Genomic DNA, 23,695 nt, shown 5'->3' with positions numbered 1-23,695 from the left:
GGTAATGTATAGGTATACAACTTAAGCGCCATCCATTTTAAGGGCTAGTTGCTTCGGCAGGTGAGTTGTTACACACTCCTTAGCGGATTTCGACTTCCATGATCACCGTCCTGCTGTTTAAGCAACCAACGCCTTTCATGGTATCTGCATGAGTTGTTAATTTGGGCACCGTAACATTACGTTTGGTTCATCCCACAGCGCCAGTTCTGCTTACCAAAAGTGGCCCACTGGGCACATTATATCATAACCTTGAACTTCATATCAAGAAAGTTAAGGTTCTTACCCATTTAAAGTTTGAGAATAGGTTAAGATCGTTTCGACCCTAAGGCCTCTAATCATTCGCTTTACCAGATAAGATTATTTTATATAATATTAAAATGCACCAGCTATCCTGAGGGAAACTTCGGAAGGAACCAGCTACTAGATGGTTCGATTGGTCTTTCGCCCCTATACTCAATTCTGACAATCGATTTGCACGTCAGAACTGTTTCGGTCTTCCATCAGGGTTTCCCCTGACTTCAACCTGATCAAGTATAGTTCACCATCTTTCGGGTCACAGCATATATGCTCAAGGTACGTTCCAGTTAGAGGCATAAATAATATAAATATACATTATACATAACTATATAGAACGCCCCGGGATTGTGTTAATTAGCTATAAATAGCTAAAAAACTAATCCCATTATTAGTCAAGTTAATTACGCTATTAGGTTTACATCCCAATAACTTGCACATATGTTAGACTCCTTGGTCCGTGTTTCAAGACGGGTCCCGAAGGTATCCTGAATCTTTCGCATTGTTAATCATACAAGAGCATATAATAAACACAAAAATCAATGATAATTATGCCATTATATAATTCCGAAAAATTAACGCTCTGTAATAATATAAATCTATCAGCACTTTATCAAATTAATAACATTTATTCTGTGTTAAAATGCAAGCAATTTAATTGGAATAAACTATAAGTTATATTTTATGATAAATTTGGGATATGCTAATAGATTACAATGTCCTTATATGGAAAAAATGCACATTATTCTTAATAATATTATTTAAATATTACAATTTTAATGATGAATTTTCCATAACGGATATTCAGGTTCATCGGGCTTAACCTCTAAGCAGTTTCACGTACTGTTTAACTCTCTATTCAGAGTTCTTTTCAACTTTCCCTCACGGTACTTGTTTACTATCGGTCTCATGGTTATATTTAGTTTTAGATGGAGTTTACCACCCACTTAGTGCTGCACTATCAAGCAACACGACTCTTTGGAAACATCATCTAGCAATCATTAACGTTATACGGGCCTGGCACCCTCTATGGGTAAATGGCCTCATTTAAGAAGGACTTAAATCATTAATTTCTCATACTAGAATATTGACGCTCCATACACTGCATCTCACATTTGCCATATAGACAAAGTGACTTAGTGCTGAACTGTTTTCTTTTCGCTCGCCGCTACTAAGAAAATCCTTGTTAGTTTCTTTTCCTCCCCTAATTAATATGCTTAAATTCAGGGGGTAGTCCCATATGAGTTGAGGTTGTATATATAACTATATTTTGCCATAAATTCTTTATATATAAATGATAAAACAATCAATTAAATTCGTTATAAATAGTTCCAATAGTTCTTGTAAGCAAAGTCATTTTTATCCATTTAACGAACCAACGAAGAATAATAACAAAACCAAGATTTTTCTTTTTCCGAATCATTAATAAGAGACAATTCTAGATGAAAAATATTTCAATTTTTTATGCTAGACATTTCTCAGTATTATTTGATTGAAAAAGAAAATATTTCTCTTCGTTTTTCACATTCAAATGTGAGATAATGTTTTTCATTTCTTTTTTAATATTATGAATAAAATCATTATTTAATCCAATAATATACCATATGCTTATAAAAAATTTATAAACAACTTAATTAGCATAGTCTTACAACCCTCAACCATATGTAGTCCAAGCAGCACTATAAAATTAATTAAAGTACATAACAGCATGGACTGCGATATGCGTTCAAAATGTCGATGTTCATGTGTCCTGCAGTTCACACGATGACGCACAGTTTGCTGCGTTCTTCATCGACCCATGAGCCGAGTGATCCACCGCTTAGAGTTTTATAATTCAATTTTATATAATGTCAATATTGTTTTTATTGAAAGAAATTAAAAATACACCATTTTACTGGCATATATCAATTCCTTCAATAAATTTATTTTTATACCTAAAATAAATGTTGCGAAATGTCTTAGTTTCATATAAGCATTATGTATCATAATAATCTGGTTATGGTTTGCTATTTTGGGTGACACATACTGCAAAATTTATATAAAACATTAACCTGATGGATGACAGGTACAAACATTGTATATTTTAGGTTGTTGCATTAGCCAACGTATGCTCATAACATAGATGAACAATACATATTCGCAACGCGTGTATATTATGGTCCATATACACACACACTTATTTTGATTACCACACATTCAAAATTATTTTTATTTTAATTCGACTTCTACTTTCGAATTTAGTTTAGTTTCTTCGATTTCCATTTTCGAGAATTTGTTTTTATAGGAAACGCCGTTGTTGTAGTAAGTACTGCCACAAATACGCACAGCAACATTAATAATGTTAAAGTCTTTTTATGAGGTTGCCAAGCCCCACATATAAAATAAAAGCCATCTTCATTTTATTTTGACTTTAACTTTTGATTCCGTGGAATCATTTTGTAATATTTTTATTTTGGTAAATTGTATTTATTTGTATTATAACAAATATTTATTAACGATAAGGATATTATACAATAATGATCCTTCCGCAGGTTCACCTACGGAAACCTTGTTACGACTTTTACTTCCTCTAAATAATCAAGTTCGGTCAACTTTTGCGAAACAACCGTAACACGCAAGGCGTCACAGTGATCACGTCCGGAGACCTCACTAAATAATTCAATCGGTAGTAGCGACGGGCGGTGTGTACAAAGGGCAGGGACGTAATCAATGCGAGTTAATGACTCACACTTACTGGGAATTCCAAGTTCATGTGAACAGTTTCAGTTCACAATCCCAAGCATGAAAGTGGTTCAGCGGTTTACCCGGACCTCTCGGTCTAGGAAATACACGTTGATACTTTCATTGTAGCGCGCGTGCAGCCCAGGACATCTAAGGGCATCACAGACCTGTTATTGCTCAATCTCATTATTGCTAGACGCAATTTGTCCATTTAAGAAGCTAGTGTCCTTATAATGGGACAAACCAACAGGTACGGCTCCACTTACATAAACACATTCAAACACAATAAACATTTTACTGCCACCATGAATGAAGGCTACATAAGCTTCAGCACCATAATCCTGAAGATATCTATTTAATATATTTGAGTCTCGTTCGTTATCGGAATTAACCAGACAAATCACTCCACGAACTAAGAACGGCCATGCACCACCACCCATAGATTCGAGAAAGAGCTATCAATCTGTCTTACACACTTATGTTCGGACCTGGTAAGTTTTCCCGTGTTGAGTCAAATTAAGCCGCAGGCTCCACTCCTGGTGGTGCCCTTCCGTCAATTCCTTTAAGTTTCAGCTTTGCAACCATACTTCCCCCGGAGCCCAAAAGCTTTGGTTTCCCGGGAAGCGACTGAGAGAGCCATAAAAGTAGCTACACCCAATTGCTAGCTGGCATCGTTTATGGTTAGAACTAGGGCGGTATCTGATCGCCTTCGAACCTCTAACTTTCGTTCTTGATTAATGAAAACATCTTTGGCAAATGCTTTCGCTTAAGTTAGTCTTACGACGGTCCAAGAATTTCACCTCTCGCGTCGTAATACTAATGCCCCCAAACTGCTTCTATTAATCATTACCTCTTGATCTGAAAACCAATGAAAGCAGAACAGAGGTCTTATTTCATTATCCCATGCACAGAATATTCAGGCATTTGAAGCCTGCTTTAAGCACTCTAATTTGTTCAAAGTAATAGTACCGGCCCACAATAACACTCGTTTAAGAGCACTAGTGCAGGTTTTTAAATAGGAGGAACATATGAAAAAATACAAGTATTTAATCACATATAAGAACTCCACCGGTAATACGCTTACATACATAAAGGTATAGTACTAACCACAATTGTAAGTTGTACTACCCGTATGAAGCACAAGTTCAACTACGAACGTTTTAACCGCAACAACTTTAATATACGCTATTGGAGCTGGAATTACCGCGGCTGCTGGCACCAGACTTGCCCTCCAATTGGTCCTTGTTAAAGGATTTAAAGTGTACTCATTCCAATTACAGGGCCTCGGATATGAGTCCTGTATTGTTATTTTTCGTCACTACCTCCCCGAGCTGGGAGTGGGTAATTTACGCGCCTGCTGCCTTCCTTAGATGTGGTAGCCGTTTCTCAGGCTCCCTCTCCGGAATCGAACCCTGATTCCCCGTTACCCGTTGCAACCATGGTAGTCCTAGATACTACCATCAAAAGTTGATAGGGCAGACATTTGAAAGATCTGTCGTCGGTACAAGACCATACGATCTGCATGTTATCTAGAGTTCAACCAATATAACGATCTTGCGATCGCTTGGTTTTAGCCTAATAAAAGCACATGTCCCATAAGGTTCATGTTTTAATTGCATGTATTAGCTCTAGAATTACCACAGTTATCCAAGTAACTGTTAACGATCTAAGGAACCATAACTGATATAATGAGCCTTTTGCGGTTTCACTTTTAATTCGTGTGTACTTAGACATGCATGGCTTAATCTTTGAGACAAGCATATAACTACTGGCAGGATCAACCAGAATAATGTTTTTCCTTCATATTCCATTCATATTTTTTGAATCGAAATAAGCAATATAATAGATATATAGATTTTTCACTTTATATAATTCCATGATTTTTATTATATTGAATAAAATTCAATATTTCGCCTTTGGGTAAAATTTTAAATATATAAATATAAGTAAAAAATCTATTCGATTACGGCCATTTTTATATAGCATTCGTAATCCATATTTTCATTTTTAATTTATACTTGTTTTACCAATATAACAAGAATTTCATATAATTATTGTAATATATATGTTTCTATAATTTTATCTTTTTATATATACATATTTCATTATAAAATATCATTTTATTTCCAACATACATAATTATTGTATCCACACATGTACAATTTTTGTTTAACCAATATAAATATTAAGTTAAATCATTTGCATTTTGAAGATAAATTTAAAATTTATCTCTTTTCATATATCTCTCTGGTAATATATAACATAAAACCAAGCGCATATGATAATATTTCCACATTTAATATATAATTTTATATTTCTTTCATAAGAATCCATATTTGTATTATACCGTAACGATATAATAATCCAACTATACGGCAGGTAATAAATTAATATTTGCCTGCCTCCAAAAATTAACGATAATATATGGAAACGATTTGTTATTCTATATATAATAGAAACTTGACTTTTGTTTCAACGATATTATCTAAAAAGCGTATATTCCTATTATCCGCGGAGCCAAGTCCCGTGTTCTATAGAACTGAGAAACAAATTTGTACGGATAATAATATACTTTATTTTATGTAACCAATATAAACATAATCCGAAATAAATATTTCGAATAATGCGGGAGGTCGGCAACCACTGCCTACCTATAGTAGTTTTTGAACCCGCTGTCCTCAAAGCGGGTATTTTCAATTCCGTTTGCCATCCAACATACGGTCTATTCTCTTATATATTAAGAGATTATAGGAACATTTCATTTTTTTTCCATTATTCATATATAATATGATTATTTTTTTTTTTATACATATAATAAATATTAATTTTTATATGTTTATTATTTAATTTACTCATATAATTGCCAAATTCATATGAATACATAAGTTTTGAACAATATGAGAGGTCGGCAACCACTGCCTACCTATAGTAGTTTTTGAACCCTCTGTCGTAATTCCGGTCGTTTACACTACTATACCCTCTCACTATAATGGCTTTTCTCTATAATACTAAGAGAATATGGGAATATCTCAGCATTTTTTCCCATATACATATAATAATTAACCATTTTCATATGTATATTATTTAATTTAATCATATAATTGCCAAAATCATATGAATACATAAGTTTTGAACAATATGAGAGGTCGGCAACCACTGCCTACCTATAGTAGTTTTTGAACCCTCTGTCGTAATTCCGGTCGTTTACACTACTATACCCTCTCACTATAATGGATTTTCTCTATAATACTAAGAGAATGTGGGAATATTTCAGCATTTTTTCCCTTATACATATAATAATTAATCATTTTCATATGTATATTATTTAATTTACTCATACAATTGCCAAAATCATATGAATACATAAGTTTTGAACAATATGAGAGGTCGGCAACCACTGCCTACCTATAGTAGTTTTTGAACCCTCTGTCGTAATTCCGGTCGTTTACACTACTATACCCTCTCACTTAAATGGCTTTTCTCTATAATACTAAGAGAATATGGGAATATCTCAGCATTTTTTCCCATATACATATAATAATTAACCATTTTCATATGTATATTATTTAATTTAATCATATAATTGCCAAAATCATATGAATACATAAGTTTTGAACAATATGAGAGGTCGGCAACCACTGCCTACCTATAGTAGTTTTTGAACCCTCTGTCGTAATTCCGGTCGTTTACACTACTATACCCTCTCACTATAATGGATTTTCTCTATAATACTAAGAGAATGTGGGAATATTTCAGCATTTTTTCCCTTATACATATAATAATTAATCATTTTCATATGTATATTATTTAATTTACTCATACAATTGCCAAAATCATATGAATACATAAGTTTTGAACAATATGAGAGGTCGGCAACCACTGCCTACCTATAGTAGTTTTTGAACCCTCTGTCGTAATTCCGGTGGTTTACACTACTATACCCTCTCACTTAAATGGCTTTTCTCTATAATACTAAGAGAATATGGGAATATCTCTGCATTTTTTCCCATATACATATAATAATTAATCATTTTCGTATGTATATTATTTAATTTACTCATACAATTGCCAAAATCATATGAATACATAAGTTTTGAACAATATGAGAGGTCGGCAACCACTGCCTACCTATAGTAGTTTTTGAACCCTCTGTCGTAATTCCGGTCGTTTACACTACTATACCCTCTCACTTAAATGGCTTTTCTCTATAATACTAAGAGAATATGGGAATATCTCTGCATTTTTTCCCATATACATATAATAATTAACCATTTTCATATGTATATTATTTAATTTAATCATATAATTGCCAAAATCATATGAATACATAAGTTTTGAACAATATGAGAGGTCGGCAACCACTGCCTACCTATAGTAGTTTTTGAACCCTCTGTCGTAATTCCGGTCGTTTACACTACTATACCCTCTCACTATAATGGATTTTCTCTATAATACTAAGAGAATGTGGGAATATTTCAGCATTTTTTCCCTTATACATATAATAATTAATCATTTTCATATGTATATTATTTAATTTACTCATACAATTGCCAAAATCATATGAATACATAAGTTTTGAACAATATGAGAGGTCGGCAACCACTGCCTACCTATAGTAGTTTTTGAACCCTCTGTCGTAATTCCGGTCGTTTACACTACTATACCCTCTCACTTAAATGGCTTTTCTCTATAATACTAAGAGAATATGGGAATATCTTAGCATTTTTTCCCATATACATATAATAATTAACCATTTTCATATGTATATTTTTTAATTTACTCATATAATTGCCAAAATCATATAAATACATAAGTTTGAACAATATCAGAGGTCGGCAACGGTCTTTCCTCTATAATACTAAGATAATATGGGAATATTTCATCATTTTTTCCCTTATACATATAATAATTAATCATTTTCATATGTATATTATTTAATTTACTCGTATAATTGTCAAAATCCTATGAACACATAAGAGAATACAATATGAGAGGTCGGCGCAACCATAATATAGTAGTTGATGACGAGGTGTTTGGCAACTTGACACAATCCATTAAAGTCTTTATATTAATTATATGAAAGGGACAATATCATATGCGTCACTAAATTGATGACGAGGTGTTTGGCAACTTGATACAATTCTTTAAAGTCTTTATATCAAAAATTATATGATAGGGACAATATCATATGCGTCACTAAATTGATGACGAGGTGTTTGGCAACTTGACACAATTCATTAGAGTCTGTATATTAATTATATGATAGGGACAATATCATATGCGTCACTAAATTGATGAGTCGCGATCGAACACTCGACGAGTGCAGACGTGCCTGCGGATCGACAGCAAATTGTTAGCAAATTGTTAGCAAATTGTTCACAGTTGTAAGTCCCGTTACTTGTGCCCAGCCACTTCGCGTCGCGTGATCTTGTCGCGCGTTTTGATTGGCCCAGCCAACGTACCTAACGGTAGTTCGCACTAACACCATCGCACACCCGAGTGTGCGTGTTATCAGCGCAAAAAACCCAGTGCTCGAAGCAGCGGTATAATTGCAAAGCAGCAGCCACGTGCTGCCTGGCTCACCGGCTTACGGTGCCCAGCTTCCCCCCCCCCCCCCCCTCCTCACTCCTTATCAACTTTGGAGAAGATGGACTGGCAGGCCCCCCCGCGCACCCACAAGCTTGGAACAACACCACGCAAAAAGGCTCTGAGAACACGCAAGAGCAGCTCCAGCAGCGAGGGAAGCACCTCGCATACAGAGCCGGGCGAGATAAAGCGAAAACCGGCAAAGAAAGCACAGGGAGAGGAGCTGGAAGATAAGCCAAGCACTAGCGCAGCTCTGCGCAAGAAGCTCGCCAACAACGCCTTCGCTTTACTCTCGACCGAAGAAGACGAGTACGACCAAGAGAGCTCTGATGACGAACCCGGACCTAAAGACGATTCCAAGCCCAAGACCCCCGAGAAACCAAAGCCCACCCCGAAGACCATCAAGCCACCTCCGATTTTTATCCCCGATGTGACCAACATCTCGGCACTCGTCAAGATGATCACGACTCTTGTAGGCCCGAAGAACAATTTTACCTACAAGACCGTGAATGGCAACAACGTACGTGTCATGATGCCGGACAAAGAGTCCTATACAGCTCTGCGTCTCCAACTTGTGGCCCAAAACAAGAGGCATCGGACTTTCCAGCCGAAAGATGAACGTGCATACAAGGTTGTCATCAAAGGACTCCACCACTCCACCGATCGTGAGGAAATCATTGAAGACCTTCGCAGACAAGGGCACGCTGTTAGAGATCTGCACAATCCCATTGGCAGAAGAACTAAAGAACCGCTGGGAATATTCTTCGCCAACCTGGAGCCTTCCAGCAACAACAAAGACGTCTACCAAGTCAAGCGGATCTGCAGGTCGGTAGTAACCATTGAACCGCCGCAGAAGTTCAACGACGTGCCTCAATGCTTCAGGTGCCAAGGATTCGGTCATACACAGCGTTACTGCTTCCTGGAATACCGATGTGTAAAGTGTGGAGGCCCTCACGAATCGAGGGCATGTGAGAAGAGGGAGGACGACAAAGCGTGCTGCTTCCACTGCCAGGCGGACCATCCTGCGTCTTTCAAGGGATGCCCTGCATACAAAAGGGCCAAAGCACTCGCTGCTCCGAAAACAAGGCCCGTCGCTAATGCTAACAAGGCGCCGCCCGTGGCATCACCAAACGTCACCTCTGGCAGGAGCTACCGAGACGCCCTCAACGGAGTACACGCAGCACCGCAGAATCCCACAACCCCAGTCCAAACCCAAACAGAAACCCCACACTCCGGTCAGATAGAAGCGATGTTCGCTCGCATGGAAGGAATGATGGAAAGGATGATGGAGCGCATGTTCACCCAGATGACACAGCTGGTGGCCACCATTCTCAACAGCAAGTCATGCAACTAAAGCTCCACCTAGTCGTCTGGAATGCGAACGGCCTGCAGAACAGCAAGGCCATAGTCGAGCACCATCTGAAGACCCACCAGATCGATATCCTACTCGTAGCCGAAACCCACTTCTCCCCCAGATCCCACTTTAATATCAGCGGATATGACCTCATCCATGCAGACCATCCTTCTGGCAGAGCACGCGGTGGAGCAGCCATCCTCATCAGGAGCGGTATTCAATACCTAGAGCTGCCCGCGTTTCAGCAAGACTGGGCACAATGTCCTGTCATCAGGATTGTCAGCCCGCAAGGAGATTTAGACATTGGAGCGGTCTACTTTCCCCCCAGATACCGCATAACAGCATCTCACCTCAGTGAGTTCTTCGAGCATTTTGGGCCCCGCTTCATAGCAGCTGGAGATTATAACGCCAAACATTCTTGGTGGGGATCGCGCGCCAACAACCCCAAAGGGAAAACTCTGTTTGGGTACCTTCAACGCCACCGACTGGACTGCCACTCCACTGGCGAGCCCACTCACTGGCCAACGAATCCCCTCAAGACTCCAGACCTACTGGACTTTGCTGTGTCGAAAGGCATAGGGCATGCGAAGATCAGCTGCACAACAAATGCTGATCTCCTGTCAGACCACTGTGCAATAAACGTGCTAATCAACACGCCAGTCCTCAGGAAAACCCCGCTCAGAAGGCTCACTGGAAAATATACCGACGCCGCCAAGTTCGCGTCCTGGATGCTCTCCACCGTCAATCCGAACCCCATCCTCAACACACCCAGGAACATTGATGAAGCTATCGGGAATCTCACCAGGCAGATGCAAAACGCTGCGGAATTCGCAAGCCCACCGCCACCAAAGACTGCGAGAACACCTAGCAGGGACCTCCACCTCTGGTCCCCGGAAATTGCGGCACTCGTGACTGAGAAGAGGCGTCTCAGGAGACTTTGGTTCTTGACGCGCAATCCAAGAGACAAAACAGCGCTCAATCACGCCACAAAGGAGTTGAAGGACAAGATCTCCAGCCTACGCCAGGACTCCTTCCTCAGATTCCTCGAGGAACTCTCTCCCGGGGACCCAGACCACAATCTGTGGAACGTCACCCGCCACATTAAACGACCAGCCAAAAAGGTTTCCGCAGTGCGCAAAGCAGATGGATCCTGGTGCCGTTCGGATGCTGAAAGAGCAGAAGCTTTCGCCGAACACCTTTACAACGCCTTCTCTCCGTTCGACTGCTGCACTGCCGAAGAACATGCTGAAACAGCCCGGTTTCTCAATAGCCCAAGCTCTCCCGGTCCCCCGTTGGAACCAGTCGACCCTGAGGAAGTTGCGCAGGAGATTGCTCTACTGAAGAACAACAAATCTCCAGGCCTGGATCGTATAGATGCGGCGGCCCTAAAAATGCTCCCATTCCGCTGCACACAAATGCTGGCCAGCATTTACAACAGCTGCTTCCGGCTAGGGTACTTCCCGGAAGAGTGGAAAAGAGCAGAGGTTATTGTCCTCCTCAAGCCTGGTAAGCCTGAAGCCAATCTCGCCTCCTATCGTCCGATTAGTTTGCTGGCAATCCTCTCCAAAATACTCGAAAGAGTAATTTTGCGCAGAGTAATGCCAGTACTGGATGAGGCTGGTTTGATCCCCGATCACCAGTTTGGCTTCAGGCGCTCCCACGGAACACCAGAGCAATGCCACCGGCTAGTCGAACGGATCCTCGAGGCATTCGAGCAAAAGAAATACTGCTGCGCTGTAATGCTCGACGTGAAGCAGGCATTCGACAGAGTTTGGCATCCTGGACTCCTCCATAAACTCAAATCCTACCTCCCAAGCCCCCATTTTACCCTCCTCAAATCCTACACTGAGGGAAGAGCATTCCAAGTCAGATGCGGAAGTGCAATAAGCCTACCCAGACTGATCAGAGCTGGAGTTCCGCAAGGCAGTGTGCTCGGACCAATACTGTACACCCTTTACACCGCAGACCTTCCCATAATCCCCTCCAGGAACCTAACTATAGCGACTTATGCAGATGACACGGCTTTCCTCGCCTCCTCATCCGACCCACGAGAAGCCTCCGAAACAATCCAAAGGCAAATGGACGCGCTACATCCCTGGCTCAGCAGGTGGAACATCGTAGTGAACGCGGAAAAATCTACCCAAACAACATTTGCACTAAGGAGAGGAGACTGCCCACCGGTCACGCTAAACGGAGTCATCATTCCCAACGCACCCGCACCCAAGTACCTAGGACTTACCCTGGACCGCAGGCTCACTTGGCGTCCCCACATCGTCAGCAAACGCATACAGGCCGATGCGCGTCTGAGGCAGATGCATTGGCTTATTGGGAGAGGGTCCAAGCTAAGGCAGAACCACAAAATCCTGGTGTACAAGGCAATTCTCAAGCCCATCTGGACCTACGGGATACAGCTATGGGGCACGGCAAGCCACACGAATCGCCTGCGTATACAGCGGTTCCAGAATAGGTGCTTGAGAATTGCCTGTAATGCGCATCCCTACCACGAGAATGTCGCCATACATAGGGAACTTGGAATCCCACAAGTCGCTGATGAAATCTCCAGGCTCAGCGAGAGATACCTGAAAAGGCTCGAAAACCACCCTAACCACCTCGCCACCAACCTGTTAGACAATAGCCAAACAAGCAGACGTCTCATGAGGAGACACCCTCTCGATCTTCCACAACAATAGACAACACATATAAAACCCGCCACAAATACATGTACAATAGTATCCCTTAAGCTAATGTTCCCCCGCAAAACCATTTAATTATTGTCCACTAGGACAGATTTTAAATAAATAAACGCACGCTAAAAAAAAAAAAAAAAAAAAAAAAAAAAAAACTAAATTGATGACGAGGTGTTTGGCAACTTGATACAATTCTTTAAAGTCTTTATATCAAAAATTATATAATAAGGACAATATCATATGCGTCACTAAATTGATGACGAGGTGTTTGGCAACTTGACACAATCCATTAAAGTCTTTATATTAATTATATGATAGGGACAATATCATATGCGTCACTAAATTGATGACGAGGTGTTTGGCAACTTGATACAATTCTTTAAAGTCTATATATCAAAAATTATATGATAGGGACAATATCATATGCGTCACTAAATTGATGACGAGGTGTTTGGCAACTTGACACAATTCATTAAAGTCTGTATATTAATTATATGATAGGGACAATATCATATGCGTCACTAAATTGATGACGAGGTGTTTGGCAACTTGATACAATTCTTTAAAGTCTTTATATCAAAAATTATATGATAAGGACAATATCATATGCGTCACTAAATTGATGACGAGGTGTTTGGCAACTTGACACAATCCATTAAAGTCTTTATATTAATTATATGATAGGGACAATATCATATGCGTCACTAAATTGATGACGAGGTGTTTGGCAACTTGATACAATTCTTTAAAGTCTTTATATCAAAAATTATATGATAAGGACAATATCATATGCGTCACTAAATTGATGACGAGGTGTTTGGCAACTTGACACAATTCATTAAAGTCTTTATATTAATTATATGATAGGGACAATATCATATGCGTCACTAAATTGATGACGAGGTGTTTGGCAACTTGACACAATCCATTAAAGTCTTTATATTAATTATATGATAGGGACAATATCATATGCGTCACTAAATTGATGACGAGGTGTTTGGCAACTTGATTCAATTCTTTAAAGTCTTTATATCAAAAATTATATGATAAGGACAATATCATATGCGTCACTAAATTGATGACGAGGTGTTTGGCAACTTGACACAATTCATTAAAGTCTGTATATTAATTATATGATAGGGACAATATCATATGCGTCACTAAATTGATGACGAGGTGTTTGGCAACTTGATACAATTCTTTAAAGTCTTTATATCAAAAATTATATGATAGGGACAATATCATATGCGTCACTAAATTGATGACGAGGTGTTTGGCAACTTGACACAATTCATTAAAGTCTTTATATTAATTATATGATAGGGACAATATCATATGCGTCACTAAATTGATGACGAGGTGTTTGGCAACTTGACACAATCCATTAAAGTCTTTATATTAATTATATGATAGGGACAATATCATATGCGTCACTAAATTGATCAGTCGCGATCGAACACTCGACGAGTGCAGACGTGCCTGCGGATCGACAGCAAATTGTTAGCAAATTGTTAGCAAATTGTTCACAGTTGTAAGTCCCGTTACTTGTGCCCAGCCACTTCGCGTCGCGTGATCTTGTCGCGCGTTTTGATTGGCCCAGCCAACGTACCTAACGGTAGTTCGCACTAACACCATCGCACACCCGAGTGTGCGTGTTATCAGCGCAAAAAACCCAGTGCTCGAAGCAGCGGTATAATTGCAAAGCAGCAGCCACGTGCTGCCTGGCTCACCGGCTTACGGTGCCCAGCTTCCCCCCCCCCCCCCTCCTCACTCCTTATCAACTTTGGAGAAGATGGACTGGCAGGCCCCCCGCGCACCCACAAGCTTGGAACAACACCACGCAAAAAGGCTCTGAGAACACGCAAGAGCAGCTCCAGCAGCGAGGGAAGCACCTCGCATACAGAGCCGGGCGAGATAAAGCGAAAACCGGCAAAGAAAGCACAGGGAGAGGAGCTGGAAGATAAGCCAAGCACTAGCGCAGCTCTGCGCAAGAAGCTCGCCAACAACGCCTTCGCTTTACTCTCGACCGAAGAAGACGAGTACGACCAAGAGAGCTCTGATGACGAACCCGGACCTAAAGACGATTCCAAGCCCAAGACCCCGAGAAACCAAAGCCCACCCCGAAGACCATCAAGCCACCTCCGATTTTTATCCCCGATGTGACCAACATCTCGGCACTCGTCAAGATGATCACGACTCTTGTAGGCCCGAAGAACAATTTTACCTACAAGACCGTGAATGGCAACAACGTACGTGTCATGATGCCGGACAAAGAGTCCTATACAGCTCTGCGTCTCCAACTTGTGGCCCAAAACAAGAGGCATCGGACTTTCCAGCCGAAAGATGAACGTGCATACAAGGTTGTCATCAAAGGACTCCACCACTCCACCGATCGTGAGGAAATCATTGAAGACCTTCGCAGACAAGGGCACGCTGTTAGAGATCTGCACAATCCCATTGGCAGAAGAACTAAAGAACCGCTGGGAATATTCTTCGCCAACCTGGAGCCTTCCAGCAACAACAAAGACGTCTACCAAGTCAAGCGGATCTGCAGGTCGGTAGTAACCATTGAACCGCCGCAGAAGTTCAACGACGTGCCTCAATGCTTCAGGTGCCAAGGATTCGGTCATACACAGCGTTACTGCTTCCTGGAATACCGATGTGTAAAGTGTGGAGGCCCTCACGAATCGAGGGCATGTGAGAAGAGGGAGGACGACAAAGCGTGCTGCTTCCACTGCCAGGCGGACCATCCTGCGTCTTTCAAGGGATGCCCTGCATACAAAAGGGCCAAAGCACTCGCTGCTCCGAAAACAAGGCCCGTCGCTAATGCTAACAAGGCGCCGCCCGTGGCATCACCAAACGTCACCTCTGGCAGGAGCTACCGAGACGCCCTCAACGGAGTGCACGCAGCACCGCAGAATCCCACAACCCCAGTCCAAACCCAAACAGAAACCCCACACTCCGGTCAGATAGAAGCGATGTTCGCTCGCATGGAAGGAATGATGGAAAGGATGATGGAGCGCATGTTCACCCAGATGACACAGCTGGTGGCCACCATTCTCAACAGCAAGTCATGCAACTAAAGCTCCACCTAGTCGTCTGGAATGCGAACGGCCTGCAGAACAGCAAGGCCATAGTCGAGCACCATCTGAAGACCCACCAGATCGATATCCTACTCGTAGCCGAAACCCACTTCTCCCCCAGATCCCACTTTAATATCAGCGGATATGACCTCATCCATGCAGACCATCCTTCTGGCAGAGCACGCGGTGGAGCAGCCATCCTCATCAGGAGCGGTATTCATTACCTAGAGCTGCCCGCGTTTCAGCAAGACTGGGCACAATGTCCTGTCATCAGGATTGTCAGCCCGCAAGGAGATTTAGACATTGGAGCGGTCTACTTTCCCCCCAGATACCGCATAACAGCATCTCACCTCAGTGAGTTCTTCGAGCATTTTGGGCCCCGCTTCATAGCAGCTGGAGATTATAACGCCAAACATTCTTGGTGGGGATCGCGCGCCAACAACCCCAAAGGGAAAACTCTGTTTGGGTACCTGCAACGCCACCGACTGGACTGCCACTCCACTGGCGAGCCCACTCACTGGCCAACGAATCCCCTCAAGACTCCAGACCTACTGGACTTTGCTGTGTCGAAAGGCATAGGGCATGCGAAGATCAGCTGCACAACAAATGCTGATCTCCTGTCAGACCACTGTGCAATAAACGTGCTAATCAACACGCCAGTCCTCAGGAAAACCCCGCTCAGAAGGCTCACTGGAAAATATACCGACGCCGCCAAGTTCGCGTCCTGGATGCTCTCCACCGTCAATCCGAACCCCATCCTCAACACACCCAGGAACATTGATGAAGCTATCGGGAATCTCACCAGGCAGATGCAAAACGCTGCGGAATTCGCAAGCCCACCGCCACCAAAGACTGCGAGAACACCTAGCAGGGACCTCCACCTCTGGTCCCCGGAAATTGCGGCACTCGTGACTGAGAAGAGGCGTCTCAGGAGAGTTTGGTTCTTGACGCGCAATCCAAGAGACAAAACAGCGCTCAATCACGCCACAAAGGAGTTGAAGGACAAGATCTCCAGCCTACGCCAGGACTCCTTCCTCAGATTCCTCGAGGAACTCTCTCCCGGGGACCCAGACCACAATCTGTGGAACGTCACCCGCCACATTAAACGACCAGCCAAAAAGGTTTCCGCAGTGCGCAAAGCAGATGGATCCTGGTGCCTTTCGGATGCTGAAAGAGCAGAAGCTTTCGCCGAACACCTTTACAACGCCTTCTCTCCGTTCGACTGCTGCACTGCCGAAGAACATGCTGAAACAGCCCGGTTTCTCAATAGCCCAAGCTCTCCCGGTCCCCCGTTGGAACCAGTCGACCCTGAGGAAGTTGCGCAGGAGATTGCTCTACTGAAGAACAACAAATCTCCAGGCCTGGATCGTATAGATGCGGCGGCCCTAAAAATGCTCCCATCCCGCTGCACACAAATGCTGGCCAGCATTTACAACAGCTGCTTCCGGCTAGGGTACTTCCCGGAAGAGTGGAAAAGAGCAGAGGTTATTGTCCTCCTCAAGCCTGGTAAGCCTGAAGCCAATCTCGCCTCCTATCGTCCGATTAGTTTGCTGGCAATCCTCTCCAAAATACTCGAAAGAGTATTTTTGCGCAGAGTATTGCCAGTACTGGATGAGGCTGGTTTGATCCCCGATCACCAGTTTGGCTTCAGGCGCTCCCACGGAACACCAGAGCAATGCCACCGGCTAGTCGAACGGATCCTCGAGGCATTCGAGCAAAAGAAATACTGCTGCGCTGTAATGCTCGACGTGAAGCAGGCATTCGACAGAGTTTGGCATCCTGGACTCCTCCATAAACTCAAATCCTACCTCCCAAGCCCCCATTTTACCCTCCTCAAATCCTACACTGAGGGAAGAGCATTCCAAGTCAGATGCGGAAGTGCAATAAGCCTACCCAGACTGATCAGAGCTGGAGTTCCGCAAGGCAGTGTGCTCGGACCAATACTGTACACCCTTTACACCGCAGACCTTCCCATAATCCCCTCCAGGAACCTAACTATAGCGACTTATGCAGATGACACGGCTTTCCTCGCCTCCTCATCCGACCCACGAGAAGCCTCCGAAACAATCCAAAGGCAAATGGACGCGCTACATCCCTGGCTCAGCAGGTGGAACATCGTAGTGAACGCGGAAAAATCTACCCAAACAACATTTGCACTAAGGAGAGGAGACTGCCCACCGGTCACGCTAAACGGAGTCATCATTCCCAACGCACCCGCACCCAAGTACCTAGGACTTACCCTGGACCGCAGGCTCACTTGGCGTCCCCACATCGTCAGCAAACGCATACAGGCCGATGCGCGTCTGAGGCAGATGCATTGGCTTATTGGGAGAGGGTCCAAGCTAAGGCAGAACCACAAAATCCTGGTGTACAAGGCAATTCTCAAGCCCATCTGGACCTACGGGATACAGCTATGGGCACGGCAAGCCACACGAATCGCCTGCGTATACAGCGGTTCCAGAATAGGTGCTTGAGAATTGCCTGTAATGCGCATCCCTACCACGAGAATGTCGCCATACATAGGGAACTTGGAATCCCACAAGTCGCTGATGAAATCTCCAGGCTCAGCGAGAGATACCTGAAAAGGCTCGAAAACCACCCTAACCACCTCGCCACCAACCTGTTAGACAATAGCCAAACAAGCAGACGTCTCATGAGGAGACACCCTCTCGATCTTCCACAACAATAGACAACACATATAAAACCCGCCACAAATACATGTACAATAGTATCCCTTAAGCTAATGTTCCCCCGCAAAACCATTTAATTATTGTCCACTAGGACAGATTTTAAATAAATAAACGCACGCTAAAGAAAAAAAAAAAAAAAAAAAAAAAACTAAATTGATGACGAGGTGTTTGGCTACAGGAAAAAATCATTTATTTATCGAATCATCAAGCAAAGGATAAGCTTCAGTGGATCGCAGTATGGCAGCTGCTCAACCACTTACAACACCTTGCCTGTTACAAAAGTCGTTTACAATTGATTCTAGGCTTTGTCATTGTATTAAATAATGCTTTTATATGTAACTAGCGCGGCATCAGGTGATCGAAGATCCTCCTAATTTACTATGTTACAAATTACATTGGCATCACATCCATTGTCGTTTATAAAATAAATTATAAACTTTAAATGGTTTAGAAGCCATACAATGCAAATTGCCCTTATTTATCATTGCAGTCCAGCACGGATACGACCTTAGAGGCGTTCAGGCATAATCCAACGGACGTAGCGTCATACCACTGTTCGCTCGAACAAGTATTGTGCCATTGGTCCGTACCTGCGGTTCCTCTCGTACTACGCAGGAATGCTGTCGCAACAACGTTTTGTCATTAGTAGGGTAAAACTAACCTGTCTCACGACGGTCTAAACCCAGCTCACGTTCCCTTGCATGGGTGAACAATCCAACGCTTGGTGAATTTTGCTTCACAATGATAGGAAGAGCCGACATCGAAGGATCAAAAAGCGACGTCGCTATGAACGCTTGGCCGCCACAAGCCAGTTATCCCTATGGTAACTTTTCTGACACCTCTTGTTAAAAACTCTTTAAACCAAAAGGATCGATAGGCCGAGCTTTTGCTGTCCCTGTGTGTACTGAACACCGAGATCAAGTCAGCATTTGCCCTTTTGCTCTATGTGTGGTTTCTGTCCGCACTGAGCTGGCCTTGGGACACCTCCGTTATTATTTGAGAGATGTACCGCCCCAGTCAAACTCCCTACCTGGCAATGTCCTTGAATTGGATCATACCTGAGTAATTGGAGTTATACCAAATTTTCAAATCAAAAATACATAAATGCATCGTTTTATTAAAGAATTTGTTTGCGATTATATAACAAACTCGTGATACTTTGATCAAGAAGCTTGCATCAAAACCCAATACCATAAGATATAATAAATATATCCGTATAATGGCTAGGAAATGATACACGTTCCATTTAATCAAGTAAGTAAGGAAACAATAAGAGTAGTGGTATTTCATTGACGATACCAAACCGAGGTCTAATATCTCCCACTTATTCTACACCTCTTATGTCTCCTTACACTGCCAGATTAGAGTCAAGCTCAAAAGGGTCTTCTTTCCCCGCTAATTATTCCAAGCCCGTTCCCTTGGCTGTGGTTTCGCTAGATAGTAGATAGGGACAGTAGGAATCTCGTTAATCCATTCATGCGCGTCACTAATTAGATGACGAGGCATTTGGCTACCTTAAGAGAGTCATAGTTACTCCCGCCGTTGACCCGCGCTTACTTGAATTTCTTCACTTTGACATTCAGAGCACTGGGCAGAAATCACATTGTGTCAACACCCGCTAGGGCCATCACAATGCTTTGTTTTAATTAGACAGTCGGATTCCCCAAGTCCGTGCCAGTTCTGAATTGATTGTTAATTGATAATCGTTATAATTGATAAGAACTAATTGGTTAACCAAATAGTATTCTTAAAAATTTTAGCAAGAAAGTTCCACAATTGGCTACGTAACTAAACTATCCGGGGAACAAGTAACTAACATAAATGCTAGAAACTCTATTTACCCAGAACGAGCACATAAACCATGTTATTGTTTCCCAATCAAGCCCGACTATCTCAATCTTCAGAGCCAATCCTTATCCCGAAGTTACGGATCTAATTTGCCGACTTCCCTTACCTACATTATTCTATCGACTAGAGACTCTTCACCTTGGAGACCAGCTGCGGATATTGGTACGGCCTGTTGAGAAGTTTGCGTGTCCCCACCATAAATTTTCAAGGTCCGAGGAGAAAATATCGACACAACAGTATATGTCATGCTCTTCTAGCCCATCTACCATATCTCTCTGCGAAAGACTTCCATGGTAGTACGGCTATAAAACAGAAAAGAAAACTCTTCCGATATCTCTCGACGGCTTCTTTATGGTCGTTCCTGTTGCCAGGATGAGCACGAGGCCCATATTTAATAACAAACGGATACTCAACAGGTTACGGAATTGGAACCGTATTCCCTTTCGTTCAAAATTATTCAAGTGTATTATATTCGCTTTGTTTATATAGTTAGGCATTTTTGTTTTACTTGAAAATTTTCGGCTTTCGCCTTGAACTTAGGACCGACTAACTCGTGATCAACCACTGTTCACACGAAACCCTTCTCCACTTCAGTCCTCCAAGGTCTCATTCGATTATTTGCTACTACCACCAAGATCTGTACCAATGGCAGCTCCATGCAGGCTTACGCCAAACACTTCTACGCATACCATTGTACCTTCCTACTCACTAAAGTTTCAAAATTTATATCACAAGTAATATAAATCATCTACTTTAGCGGTAATGTATAGGTATACAACTTAAGCGCCATCCATTTTAAGGGCTAGTTGCTTCGGCAGGTGAGTTGTTACACACTCCTTAGCGGATTTCGACTTCCATGATCACCGTCCTGCTGTTTTAAGCAACCAACGCCTTTCATGGTATCTGCATGAGTTGTTAATTTGGGCACCGTAACATTACGTTTGGTTCATCCCACAGCGCCAGTTCTGCTTACCAAAGTGGCCCACTGGGCACATTATATCATAACCTTGAACTTCATATCAAGAAAGTTAAGGTTCTTACCCATTTAAAGTTTGAGAATAGGTTAAGATCGTTTCGACCCTAAGGCCTCTAATCATTCGCTTTACCAGATAAGATTATTTTATATAATATTAAAATGCACCAGCTATCCTGAGGGAAACTTCGGAAGGAACCAGCTACTAGATGGTTCGATTGGTCTTTCGCCCCTATACTCAATTCTGACAATCGATTTGCACGTCAGAACTGTTTCGGTCTTCCATCAGGGTTTCCCCTGACTTCAACCTGATCAAGTATAGTTCACCATCTTTCGGGTCACAGCATATATGCTCAAGGTACGTTCCAGTTAGAGCATAAATAATATAAATATACATTATACATAACTATATAGAACGCCCCGGGATTGTGTTAATTAGCTATAATAGCTAAAAAACTAATCCCATTATTAGTCAAGTTAATTACGCTATTAGGTTTACATCCCAATAACTTGCACATATGTTAGACTCCTTGGTCCGTGTTTCAAGACGGGTCCCGAAGGTATCCTGAATCTTTCGCATTGTTAATCATACAAGAGCATATAATAAACACAAAAATCAATGATAATTATGCCATTATATAATTCCGAAAAATTAACGCTCTGTAATAATATAAATCTATCAGCACTTTATCAAATTAATAACATTTATTCTGTGTTAAAATGCAAGCAATTTAATTGGAATAAACTATAAGTTATATTTATGATAAATTTGGGATATGCTAATAGATTACAATGTCCTTATATGGAAAAAATGCACATTATTCTTAATAATATTATTTAAATATTACAATTTTAATGATGAATTTTCCATAACGGATATTCAGGTTCATCGGGCTTAACCTCTAAGCAGTTTCACGTACTGGTTTAACTCTCTATTCAGAGTTCTTTTCAACTTTCCCTCACGGTACTTGTTTACTATCGGTCTCATGGTTATATTTAGTTTTAGATGGAGTTTACCACCCACTTAGTGCTGCACTATCAAGCAACACGACTCTTTGGAAACATCATCTAGCAATCATTAACGTTATACGGGCCTGGCACCCTCTATGGGTAAATGGCCTCATTTAAGAAGGACTTAAATCATTAATTTCTCATACTAGAATATTGACGCTCCATACACTGCATCTCACATTTGCCATATAGACAAAGTGACTTAGTGCTGAACTGTTTTCTTTTCGCTCGCCGCTACTAAGAAAATCCTTGTTAGTTTCTTTTCCTCCCCTAATTAATATGCTTAAATTCAGGGGGTAGTCCCATATGAGTTGAGGTTGTATATATAACTATATTTTGCCATAAATTCTTTATATATAAATGATAAAACAATCAATTAAATTCGTTATAAATAGTTCCAATAGTTCTTGTAAGCAAAGTCATTTTTATCCATTTAACGAACCAACGAAGAATAATAACAAAACCAAGATTTTTCTTTTTTCCGAATCATTAATAAGAGACAATTCTAGATGAAAAATATTTCAATTTTTTATGCTAGACATTTCTCAGTATTATTTGATTGAAAAAAGAAAATATTTCTCTTCGTTTTTTCACATTCAAATGTGAGATAATGTTTTTCATTTCTTTTTTAATATTATGAATAAAATCATTATTTAATCCAATAATATACCATATGCTTATAAAAAATTTATAAACAACTTAATTAGCATAGTCTTACAACCCTCAACCATATGTAGTCCAAGCAGCACTATAAAATTAATTAAAGTACATAACAGCATGGACTGCGATATGCGTTCAAAATGTCGATGTTCATGTGTCCTGCAGTTCACACGATGACGCACAGTTTTGCTGCGTTCTTCATCGACCCATGAGCCGAGTGATCCACCGCTTAGAGTTTTATAATTCAATTTTATATAATGTCAATATTGTTTTTATTGAAAGAAATTAAAAAATACACCATTTTACTGGCATATATCAATTCCTTCAATAAATTTATTTTTATACCTAAAATAAATGTTGCGAAATGTCTTAGTTTCATATAAGCATTATGTATCATAATAATCTGGTTATGGTTTGCTATTTTGGGTGACACATACTGCAAAATTTATATAAAACATTAACCTGATGGATGACAGGTACAACATTGTATATTTTAGGTTGTTGCATTAGCCAACGTATGCTCATAACATAGATGAACAATACATATTCGCAACGCGTGTATATTATGGTCCATATACACACACACTTATTTTGATTACCACACATTCAAAATTATTTTTATTTTAATTCGACTTCTACTTTCGAATTTAGTTTAGTTTCTTCGATTTCCATTTCGAGAAATTTGTTTTTATAGGAAACGCCGTTGTTGTAGTAAGTACTGCCACAAATACGCACAGCAACATTAATAATGTTAAAGTCTTTTTATGAGGTTGCCAAGCCCCACATAT

General features: G+C 41.3%; 4 non-coding genes across 4 annotated transcripts; all 4 read right to left on the bottom strand.

The window, feature by feature from the left end:
• Window positions 1–1,942: 1,942 nt before the first annotated feature.
• Window positions 1,943–2,121, bottom strand: LOC116803259. Its single transcript, XR_004363503.1, has one exon. It is a non-coding gene; the product is annotated as a 5.8S ribosomal RNA (ribosomal RNA).
• A 687-nt stretch (window positions 2,122–2,808) lies between these two features.
• On the bottom strand, window positions 2,809–4,803 carry LOC116803268. The gene has a single exon (XR_004363510.1). It is a non-coding gene; the product is annotated as a small subunit ribosomal RNA (ribosomal RNA).
• A 13,808-nt stretch (window positions 4,804–18,611) lies between these two features.
• LOC116803262 lies at window positions 18,612–22,567 on the bottom strand. The gene has a single exon (XR_004363506.1). It is a non-coding gene; the product is annotated as a large subunit ribosomal RNA (ribosomal RNA).
• A 397-nt stretch (window positions 22,568–22,964) lies between these two features.
• LOC116803267 lies at window positions 22,965–23,144 on the bottom strand. Its single transcript, XR_004363509.1, has one exon. It is a non-coding gene; the product is annotated as a 5.8S ribosomal RNA (ribosomal RNA).
• Window positions 23,145–23,695: the final 551 nt, after the last annotated feature.

The sequence above is a fragment of the Drosophila sechellia genome, unplaced genomic scaffold, assembly GCF_004382195.2.
Source record: "Drosophila sechellia strain sech25 unplaced genomic scaffold, ASM438219v1 U_38, whole genome shotgun sequence".
Classification (NCBI taxonomy): Eukaryota; Metazoa; Arthropoda; class Insecta; order Diptera; family Drosophilidae; genus Drosophila; species Drosophila sechellia.
The sequence above is the reverse complement of the archived record's forward strand: the minus strand, read 5'-3'. Positions and strand labels throughout refer to the sequence as shown.